The following is a 12,231-nucleotide window of genomic DNA, read 5'->3' as shown; positions in this document are numbered from 1 at the left end:
CCTTAAAGAACAATCTGGCCTTAAATGGCCATGTTCCGTTAATCTCCACCCGGCACAGTCAGAAGAGGAGTGGCCACACCTCAGAGCCTGCTTCCTCTCTAGGTTTCTTCCTAGGTTCCTGCTTTTCTAGGGAAGTTTTTCTAGCCATGGTGCTTCTACATCTGCATTGCTTGCTGTTTGGGGTTTCAGGCTGGGTTTCTGTACAGCACTTTGTGACATCAGCTGATGTACGAAGGGCTATATAAATAAATTAGATTTGATTTGATATAGGATGGAGATTCCGAGATGTGAGAATTGTGCAGGAGGGCATGGGACAAACAAATGTGTCGTATCGGGGGATATGTTGCTGGGGATCAGAAGTTCCCTGTGCAATAGAGACAGTTTGAGGTTGTCAGAGTTTAACAGAATATGCCATATGCTGAGCAGAGGATGATAGGGGGTGAGTAGTAGTGAGTAGTAGTCCTAGGCCAATACATAGAGATACAAATTCGTGCTCCAGTAAGTTTGGTTTCTTAGCATTAATTTCCATGGTTATCACCTGTACCACATAAATGGAATGCAAAGAATAGATGTTGTGTTGACAGCTGCAGAGAAGTAGCTGGTTCAAATCCAGGCAACATCACATCTGGCTGTGATTGGGAGTCCCATAGGGCAGCACACAATTGGCCTAGCTTCGTCCGGGTTGGGCTGGGGTAGGCAGTCATTGTAAATAAGTATTTGATCTTAACTGACTTGCCTAGTTAAATAAAGGTTAAATTAAAAAACATTAAAAAGTACTTGGGTGTACAAGGTTTTACTACAGAAAAGTAACAAGGTGTAATTGTTGCTACAATTTTAAATGATGATTCCTTTAAATGTTTGTATCAACAAATGTAACGTGATCGACCACTCACTCCCGCACAGTAGGTGGTTGCATGCACAAACAAATGTGCGAACGCTACAATACCAAAGAAGATGATTGTCTAATCAGCTGGATAACTCCATGCGCGCTCCCCTCCTCCCAGTCAAACTTCGCCGTGCCCGCGCACCGGCGACCCGCCCGTCATCCATGTTGTCTATGTGATCAAGCTGTCAGCAACCGGTCCGGTTTATTAAACTACACATTACTCTCGGAATTACACCATTCTGCCATTACGAGAAGGCTGCATAACGCCAGGGAGACCTTGTCGGGGCTATTTAGATTTTTTTTTACAGCGGACATAAAATAAGTTAAAGTTGAGGTTTTTTGCCCCGTGGTGAGAGGTAAGCGACCCCAAACCGCCTTTCCCAGCGAGCCCATGTTATTTTTGTTGGGAAGATATTGCTTGCGAAAACATTGAGCTTTACTGCCCTTCCTTACATTGAGCTGTTGCCCTTCCTTACATTGAGCTGTTGCCCTTCCTTACATTGAGCTGTTGCCCTTCCTTATATTGAGCTGTTGCCCTTCCTTACATTGAGCTGTTGCCCTTCCTTACATTGAGCTGTTGCCCTTCCTTACATTGAGCTGTTGCCCTTCCTTACATTGAGCTGTTGCCCTTCCTTACATTGAGCTGTTGCCCTTCCTTACATTGAGCTGTTGCCCTTCCTTACATTGAGCTGTTGCCCTTACTTACATTGAGCTCTTGCCCTTACTTACATTGAGCTGTTGCCCTTCCTTACATTGAGCTGTTGCCCTTCCTTACATTGAGCTGTTGCCCTTCCTTACATTGAGCTGTTGCCCTTCCTTACATTGAGCTTTACTGCCCTTCCTTACATTGAGCTGTTGCCCTTCCTTACATTGAGCAGTTGCCCTTACTTACATTGAGCTTTACTGCCCTTCCTTACATTGAGCTGTTGCCCTTCCTTACATTGAGCTGTTGCCCTTCCTTACATTGAGCTGTTGCCCTTCCTTACATTGAGCTGTTGCCCTTACTTACATTGAGCTTTGCCCTTCTGCCCTTCCTACATTGAGCTTTACTGCCCTTCCTTACATTGAGCTGTTGCCCTTCCTTACATTGAGCTGTTGCCCTTCCTTACATTGAGCTGTTGCCCTTCCTTACATTGAGCTTTACTGCCCTTCCTTAAATAAAATATTGATTGAATGTACCTAGCTACGTAATAGTTGTATTATCCCAAACTAGGGATTTCTTTTGATGCACTTGAAACATGGATTTTTTGTTAAACCAACACTGATAAGTGTGTCTTCCTCACACGAACTTGTTTGAAGTTGTTCGAGCTAAAAGATAGCTAAAATGACAAAGCAGACATAGCTATCTAGATAGCCAATAACTAGCCTGTTGTGTTTAAAACCGTATTTCATGCACAAAACTCAAACCAAACACGTTGAGCAGGTTGCAAATGTGTGTCTCTTTGCTTGAGACAAGTGATCAGAGACTTCCACAGTAGCCAGCTAGGTGTCAGTTTTAGATTTGATTGCAGCAGTACAACACACCACAATGCAAAGTGGTTCTGATACTATTGATACTGTTAGCCTACATTGTAAATAAACTAAACCGTCTTATCCTCCACTTGAACGGTTGTTTTGTGTCTGTCTGGTGTTGTCCATGGATCTACATACCCAGGGACTTAACAGCAATTTCAATCATTATCATCTGGTCATTCCAAACAGTATAAAGATCATACCGTATAAAGCATCGTGCCTGTTTACTTTTTGTTTTATGTCAGCAAACCTTGGCGATGTGATTCTACACAGATGTAACATCCCATCCCCCAGATAGGCTGCTGTTGTTGATAGTGGAGTGGACATGGTATTAGATGTTATCTTCTATTAGGCCTGCATTCATTTGGGTAGCGCTGAATGATCCAGACTCACCTGTACATAGCAGGTGGTGAAGGTTGAACTCATGGTGGATTATTGAACACTCAGACTGCAATGCACACAACTTGCTTTGTTTTACATAACTTGAGGGCCATCGAATAAGGATCAAGAACAGAGCTAGTGAGGATTGGTGATTAACCTAGCTGTGACAGGGGACAGGGATAAACAGCTGTGATGGGGACAAGGATAAACAGAGCTGTGTTAGGGGACATGGATAAACAGAGCTGTGTTAGGGGACATGGATAAACAGAGCTGTGTTAGGGGACATGGATAAACAGAGCTGTGTTAGGGGACATGGATAAACAGAGCTATGATGGGGCTAAACAGAGCTGTGACGGGGGACAGGGATAAACAGAGCTGTGACGGGGGACAGGGCTAAACAGAGCTGTGACAGGGGACAGGGATAAACAGAGCTGTGATGGGGACAGGGATAAACAGAGCTGTGACAGGGGACAGGGATAAACAGAGCTGTGATGGGGACAGGGATAAACAGAGCTGTGATGGGGATAAACAGAGCTGTGATGGGGATAAACAGAGCTGTGTTAGGGGACATGGATAAACAGAGCTGTGATGGGGATAAACAGAGCTGTGATGGGGATAAACAGAGCTGTGTTAGGGGACATGGATAAACAGAGCTGTGTTAGGGGACATGGATAAACAGAGCTGTGATGGGGATAAACAGAGCTGTGTTAGGGGACATGGATAAACAGAGCTGTGTTAGGGGACATGGATAAACAGAGCTGTGTTAGGGGACATGGATAAACAGAGCTGTGATGGGGACAGGGATAAACAGAGCTGTGATGGGGATAAACAGAGCTGTGATGGGGATAAACAGAGCTGTGATGGGGGACATGGATAAACAGAGCTGTGTTAGGGGACATGGATAAACAGAGCTGTGTTAGGGGACATGGATAAACAGAGCTGTGATGGGGATAAACAGAGCTGTGATGGGGATAAACAGAGCTGTGTTAGGGGACATGGATAAACAGAGCTGTGATGGGGATAAACAGAGCTGTGTTAGGGGACATGGATAAACAGAGCTGTGATGGGGGACATGGATAAACAGAGCTGTGTTAGGGGACATGGATAAACAGAGCTGTGTTAGGGGACATGGATAAACAGAGCTGTGATGGGGGACATGGATAAACAGAGCTGTGTTAGGGGACATGGATAAACAGAGCTGTGATGGGGATAAACAGAGCTGTGTTAGGGGACATGGATAAACAGAGCTGTGATGGGGGACAGGGATAAACAGAGCTGTGTTAGGGGACATGGATAAACAGAGCTGTGTTAGGGGACATGGATAAACAGAGCTGTGATGGGGGACAGGGATAAACAGAGCTGTGTTAGGGGACATGGATAAACAGAGCTGTGATGGGGGACATGGATAAACAGAGCTGTGATGGGGGACATGGATAAACAGAGCTGTGACGGGGATAAACAGAGCTGTGTTAGGGGACATGGATAAACAGAGCTGTGTTAGGGGACATGGATAAACAGAGCTGTGATGGGGGACAGGGATAAACAGAGCTGTGTTAGGGGACATGGATAAACAGAGCTGTGATGGGGGACAGGGATAAACAGAGCTGTGTTAGGGGACAGGGATAAACAGAGCTGTGTTAGGGGACATGGATAAACAGAGCTGTGATGGGGGACAGGGATAAACAGAGCTGTGACGGGGATAAACAGAGCTGTGTTAGGGGACATGGATAAACAGAGCTGTGTTAGGGGACATGGATAAACAGAGCTGTGATGGGGGACAGGGATAAACAGAGCTGTGTTAGGGGACATGGATAAACAGAGCTGTGATGGGGGACAGGGATAAACAGAGCTGTGACGGGGATAAACAGAGCTGTGTTAGGGGACATGGACAAATAGAGCTGTGATATTGAAAATATCTTAATTGGTCAGTCCAAAATGACTTTTTAATGACCTGTTACCAAGTCGTTTACAGTTTCTATTCCTTTTAGTTTTCCATACGGATCAATGTGTCTGTGAATTCCTAAAAGCTATCCATGGATTGTTCCAGAAGGTTGTGTTTTTAGGGAGTAATACTGGTTGTTGTAGAATACGTTTCGTATTCTTCCATGTTTTTTAATAGTGTTGTTAACTATGAATTTGTTAATGTTCTTAGCTTTATCCTTTTGAAAATAGACAGGTAAGAATATTCTGGGGAAGAGCTCATCTTCAATATGTTCCCATTGTTTTGTCTTTAGTGCATTTAACTACATGTCACAAGTAGAAGCCCTGGAATAGTGAGTTGATACACTTCCAAGTCTGGAAGGTTGAAACCACCCTCAGACTACGGGAGACGTAAAACCTTCCTTTTTATTCTGAGGTTGGCCCATATAAAGACTTATGACCGAGTCTGCTTTTGTTGAAAGGAACGTCTTCAGTGAGGTAATTGGTATTTACTGAAATTAAATACTGTACTGAACTCTACTCCTCTCTACTGTTCTGTACTCTACTGTTCTGTACTTTACTGAACTCTACTCCTCTCTACTGTTCTGTACTTTACTGTACTGTACTTTACTGAACTCTACTCCTCTCTACTGTTCTGTACTGTACTGTACTTTACTGAACACTACTCCTCTCTACTGTTCTGTACTTTACTGAACTCTACTCCTCTCTACTGTTCTGTACTTTACTGAACTCTACTCCTCTCTACTGTACTGTACTTTACTGAACTCTACTCCTCTCTACTGTTCTGTACTTTACTGTACTGTACTTTACTGAACTCTACTCCTCTCTACTGTTCTGTACTTTACTGTACTGTACTTTACTGAACTCTACTCCTCTCTACTGTTCTGTACTGTACTGTACTGTACTTTACTGAACTCTACTCCTCTCTACTGTTCTGTACTCTACTGTACTGTACTTTACTGAACTCTACTCCTCTCTACTGTTCTGTACTCTACTGTACTGTACTTTACTGAACTCTACTCCTCTCTACTGTTCTGTACTTTACTGAACTCTACTCCTCTCTACTGTTCTGTACTCTACTGTACTGTACTTTACTGAACTCTACTCCTCTCTACTGTTCTGTACTCTACTGTACTGTACTTTACTGAACTCTACTCCTCTCTACTGTTCTGTACTCTACTGTACTGTACTTTACTGAACGCTACTCCTCTCTACTGTTCTGTACTTTACTGAACTCTACTCCTCTCTACTGTACTGTACTTTACTGAACTCTACTCCTCTCTACTGTTCTGTACTTTACTGAACTCTACTCCCTCTACTGCTCTGTACTGTACTGTACTGAACTCTACTCCTCTCTACTGTTCTGTACTTTACTGAACTCTACTCCCCTCTACTGCTCTGTACTTTACTGTACTGAACTCTACTGTTCTGTACTTTACTGAACTCTACACCTCTCTACTGTTCTGTACTTTACTGAACTCTACTCCTCTCTACCGCTCTGTTCTGTACTGTACTGTACTGAACTCTACTCCTCTCTACTGTACTGTACTGTACTGAACTCTACTCCTCTCTACTGTTCTGTACTGTACTGAACTCTACTCCTCTCTACTGTTCTGTACTTTACTGAACTCTACTCCTCTCTACTGTACTGTACCGTACTGAACTCTACTCCTCTCTACTGTACTGTACTGTACTGAACTCTACTCCTCTCTACTGTACTCTACTCCTCTCTACTGTTCTGTTCTGTACTGTACTGAACTCTACTCCTCTCTACTGTACTGTACTGAACTCTACTGTACTGTACTGAACTCTACTCCTCTCTACTGTTCTGTACTCTACTGTTCTGTACTTTACTGAACTCTACTCCTCTCTACTGTTCTGTACTTTACTGTACTTTACTGAACGCTACTCCTCTCTACTGTTCTGTACTTTACTGAACTCTACTCCTCTCTACTGTACTGTACTTTACTGAACTCTACTCCTCTCTACTGTTCTGTACTTTACTGAACTCTACTCCTCTCTACTGTACTGTACTTTACTGAACTCTACTCCTCTCTACTGTTCTGTACTTTACTGTACTGTACTTTACTGAACTCTACTCCTCTCTACTGTTCTGTACTTTACTGAACTCTACTCCTCTCTACTGTTCTGTACTCTACTGTACTGTACTTTACTGAACTCTACTCCTCTCTACTGTTCTGTACTCTACTGTACTGTACTGTACTGAACTCTACTCCTCTCTACTGTTCTGTACTCTACTGTACTGTACTTTACTGAACTCTACTCCTCTCTACTGTTCTGTACTCTACTGTACTGTACTTTACTGAACTCTACTCCTCTCTACTGTTCTGTACTCTACTGTACTGTACTGTACTGAACTCTACTCCTCTCTACTGTTCTGTACTCTACTGTACTGTACTTTACTGAACTCTACTCCTCTCTACTGTTCTGTACTCTACTGTACTGTACTTTACTGAACTCTACTCCTCTCTACTGTTCTGTACTCTACTGTACTGTACTGTACTGAACTCTACTCCTCTCTACTGTTCTGTACTCTACTGTACTGTACTTTACTGAACTCTACTCCTCTCTACTGTTCTGTACTTTACTGAACTCTACTCCTCTCTACTGTTCTGTACTCTACTGTACTGTACTTTACTGAACTCTACTCCTCTCTACTGTTCTGTACTCTACTGTACTGTACTTTACTGAACTCTACTCCTCTCTACTGTTCTGTACTCTACTGTACTGTACTTTACTGAACTCTACTCCTCTCTACTGTTCTGTACTCTACTGTACTGTACTTTACTGAACTCTACTCCTCTCTACTGTTCTGTACTTTACTGAACTCTACTCCTCTCTACTGTACTGTACTTTACTGAACTCTACTCCTCTCTACTGTTCTGTACTTTACTGAACTCTACTCCCTCTACTGCTCTGTACTTTACTGTACTGACTCTACTGTTCTGTACTTTACTGAACTCTACACCTCTCTACTGTTCTGTACTTTACTGAACTCTACTCCTCTCTACTGTACTGTACTTTACTGAACTCTACTCCTCTCTACTGTTCTGTACTGTACTGAACTCTACTCCTCTCTACTGTACTGTATTGTACTGAACTCTACTCCTCTCTACTGTACTCTGTACTGTTCTGTACTGTACTGAACTCTACTCCTCTCTACTGTACTGTACTCTACTGTACTGTTCTGTTCTGTACTGTACTGAACTCTACTCCTCTCTACTGTACTGTACTGTACTGAACTCTACTCCTCTCTACTGTACTGTACTCTACTCCTCTCTACTGTTCTGTACTGTACTGTACTGTACTGTACTGAACTCTACTCCTCTCTACTGTACTGTACTCTACTCCTCTCTACTGTACTGAACTCTACTCCTCTCTACTGTACTGTACTCTACTCCTCTCTACTGTTCTGTACTGTACTGAACTCTACTCCTCTCTACTGTTCTGTTCTGTACTGTACTGAACTCTACTCCTCTCTACTGTACTGTACCGTACTGAACTCTACTCCTCTCTACTGTTCTGTACTGTACTGAACTCTACTCCTCTCTACTGTACTGTACTGTACTGAACTCTACTCCTCTCTACTGTTCTGTACTTTACTGAACTCTACTCCTCTCTACTGTTCTGTACTCTACTGTACTGTACTTTACTGAACTCTACTCCTCTCTACTGTTCTGTACTCTACTGTACTGTACTTTACTGAACTCTACTCCTCTCTACTGTTCTGTACTCTACTGTACTGTACTTTACTGAACTCTACTCCTCTCTACTGTTCTGTACTCTACTGTACTGTACTTTACTGAACTCTACTCCTCTCTACTGTTCTGTACTTTACTGAACTCTACTCCTCTCTACTCTACTGTACTCTACTGTACTGTACTTTACTGAACTCTACTCCTCTCTACTGTTCTGTACTCTACTGTACTGTACTTTACTGAACTCTACTCCTCTCTACTGTTCTGTACTCTACTGTACTGTACTTTACTGAACTCTACTCCTCTCTACTGTTCTGTACTCTACTGTACTGTACTTTACTGAACGCTACTCCTCTCTACTGTTCTGTACTTTACTGAACTCTACTCCTCTCTACTGTACTGTACTTTACTGAACTCTACTCCTCTCTACTGTTCTGTACTTTACTGAACTCTACTCCCCTCTACTGCTCTGTACTTTACTGTACTGAACTCTACTGTTCTGTACTTTACTGAACTCTACACCTCTCTACTGTTCTGTACTTTACTGAACTCTACTCCTCTCTACTGTTCTGTACTTTACTGAACTCTACTCCTCTCTACTGTTCTGTACTGTACTGAACTCTACTCCTCTCTACTGTACTGTACTTTACTGAACTCTACTCCTCTCTACTGTACTGTTCTGTACTGTACTGAACTCTACTCCTCTCTACTGTACTGTACTCTACTCCTCTCTACTGTTCTGTTCTGTACTGTACTGAACTCTACTCCTCTCTACTGTACTGTACCGTACTGAACTCTACTCCTCTCTACTGTACTGTACTCTACTCCTCTCTACTGTTCTGTACTGTACTGAACTCTACTGTACTGTACTGAACTCTACTCCTCTCTACTGTACTGTACTCTACTCCTCTCTACTGTACTGAACTCTACTCCTCTCTACTGTACTGAACTCTACTCCTCTCTACTGTACTGTACTCTACTCCTCTCTACTGTTCTGTACTGTACTGAACTCTACTCCTCTCTACTGTTCTGTTCTGTACTGTACTGAACTCTACTCCTCTCTACTGTACTGTACCGTACTGAACTCTACTCCTCTCTACTGTTCTGTACTGTACTGAACTCTACTCCTCTCTACTGTACTGTACCGTACTGAACTCTACTCCTCTCTACTGTACTGAACTCTACTCCTCTCTACTGTACTGTACTCTACTCCTCTCTACTGTACTGTACCGTACTGAACTCTACTCCTCTCTACTGTTCTGTACTGTACTGAACTCTACTCCTCTCTACTGTACTGTACCGTACTGAACTCTACTCCTCTCTACTGTGTACTGAACTCTACTCCTCTCTACTGTACTGTACTCTACTCCTCTCTACTGTTCTGTTCTGTGCTGTACTGAACTCTACTCCTCTCTACTGTACTGAACTCTACTCCTCTCTACTGTACTGTACTCTACTCCTCTCTACTGTTCTGTTCTGTGCTGTACTGAACTCTACTCCTCTCTACTGTACTGTACTCTACTCCTCTCTACTGTACTGTACTCTACTCCTCTCTACTGTACTGTACTCTACTCCTCTCTACTGTACTGTACTGTACTGAACTCTACTCCTCTCTACTGTACTGTACTGAACTCTACTCCTCTCTACTGTACTGAACTCTACTCCTCTCTACTGTACTGTGCTGTACTTTGATATTGAAACTTGTGAAACAGACGTCTATGATTGGTTCAGATTTGGTCCTATGTGGACCAACCAAATTTGGTCTTGTTTTGGGGGCAGAACTCATTAAAATAATAGCCTGTGTGTTGTTTAATACCCAAATATGCAACGGAGGATATTGCATATTTATACCTTTTTGTTGACCTATTTAGGATACATCACCATGAAGAGAATGACATTCATATCCATCGTTATGTAGTACAGATCCCATGATGAAATTCTGTTACCGGGTGGAAATCCACAACACTTAATGTAAACCTAGTTCAATAACCGTTGTGTCCATTGTGTCATGTCGTAGCTCACACTCCATTCTTTCTGAAGACATCGATGAATCTTAATTTGGAGCAGATATTTTAGACTTTTTGGAAAACATGGGGAGACAAAAAAAAAAACGAAGAGATTTTACCGAAATTCTTGTACCAAACTTTGCATTTGCACAGTTCTTCCAGTTAACATGGTTTTGTAAAATGTTCTGTGTAAATTTGTTAAAAATAGTCTTTGTGCATAGAGTTGTACGGTTCGTTAAACTTTGAAATCAATGGTTTATGTTTGGAATACATTTTAAGTGATAAATCTTGAGTCTCAACGCAATTCCATTACCATGGAAATGCCCATAACCCAAACTATACCAACAGTAGCTAGCTGTTCTCCAGCTCTGGTCTTGACTGTGATCAGGGAGAGATTTTAAGTAGTTCCACACCCGTTAATCCAGATTAAACCTTCATCCAGATAGCCAATCCAGCCTAGATGAGATCAGGTGACCTAATATTCTCTAGATCAAGGTTAAATTCATCGTTAGAACCATTGCGCTAAAATGATTAATTTAGCCTTAAGATGTTTTTGGGAAACTGCACTGATCTCCATCTTGTCTGTGATTGGCTGTGGAGAACTTCATCCTTGGTAGGTCCAGGCAGATATACAGATATTTTCAATGTCTGGAGAGGTCTTCAGTATGTCAAGGACCACATCAATAGGCTATAGATGGGTTGCAGTGATGGTCGGTGCTGTTTTTAAGATCAGGGAGGATGATTTATTTTTGTTTAAATAGCATGGCCTTATTTCTATTACAGCATATCGGTGCATCACTACCAGAGACAGAGAGACACGCAGAGACTGTGGACGTCATGAAAACTATATTTCCTTTCCAATGTTTATTGAAACATAAATACATTTGCACAATGAGCACATGTTGATTCTCAAATACATTGATACAGTTGTTGGTTAGCTAGCTAGTGAATTTGAGCCATATTAGCATAGACATGGTATCAGTCAGAACACCCTAAGACAAGGTATCAAGAACCAGATGAAACTAGCTCAAACGAGCCACTTACGATTCCCCACAGTTTCTTGTCAATATTGCTAGCTATCTGGCCGTCCAGAATCACAACAAACAGACTTCAGCCCCATTGAAACTCCTGCATCGTTTTCCTGACGTTGTCAGCTAATCTGTCTGTAGGCCCAATGATCATCTGTCCAGGCCTGTGTAGAGGGAGTTTCTAGATGGAACTCACCCAAAGGCTTCAGGGTGAAACAATGGGAGGGAGAGGCGTGCCCCGAAAGAAAGAGAGGTAAACATCATTAATCTGTGTTCATGTTGCAGTGATTCAAATAGCTCTATAGTTTACCATTTAAAGTTCTGATGTCACCATGGTGAGATGGGCTTTAGGTCACGTCACGGCTAGGCGTATCCCTCGATCCACCCTACATGCTCTCATTCTCTCAGCTCTTTTTTTCTCTCCTTTTTTTCTATATTTCTCTCTCAGAGCTGCCAGTCTACATTCCTGAGCTGTGACAGGATGACTCAGGTGTGTGTTGAGTCAGCGCTCATCGCCCCGAATGGAATTGCCTCAATAGATCAGTGAGAGGTATGGACAGTGACTGTGTTGTTCCTACCCTCTCTCCTTTCTGTTCGGTCTCTGTATCTCAGCCCTGATATGTGTGTTGTGTTATTCCCTGTTTGGTAGAGTAGAACTCCCACAGAGAATGATGACAGGGTTAACTGGTGTTCTGATGATGTCATCTCTACAGGCCCAGAGTTGTCACTCTGTTCTCTCTGTAGCGGTATTCTCTCCT

At 42.6% G+C, this 12,231-nt stretch overlaps 1 protein-coding gene across 2 annotated transcripts in view; it reads left to right on the top strand.

Annotated features, from left to right (window-relative positions):
- The first annotated feature begins 680 nt into the window (after positions 1–680).
- Positions 681–12,231, top strand: part of itsn2b (intersectin 2b) — a 97,507-nt gene continuing 85,956 nt past the window's right edge. The window contains exons 1-2 of one of the 2 annotated variants that reach the window (XM_042325192.1): positions 681–1,242; positions 11,922–12,023. The gene's annotated coding sequence lies outside the window, so the exon portion shown is untranslated. The remainder of the gene's footprint in view (positions 1,243–11,921; positions 12,024–12,231) is intronic. The other variant, XM_042325193.1, reaches the window with a different exon arrangement.

The sequence above is a fragment of the Oncorhynchus tshawytscha genome, linkage group LG08 (assembly GCF_018296145.1).
Source record: "Oncorhynchus tshawytscha isolate Ot180627B linkage group LG08, Otsh_v2.0, whole genome shotgun sequence".
NCBI lineage: Eukaryota > Metazoa > Chordata > Actinopteri > Salmoniformes > Salmonidae > Oncorhynchus > Oncorhynchus tshawytscha.
Note: the sequence above shows the minus strand (reverse complement) of the source record. Positions and strands in the feature narration are given on the sequence as shown.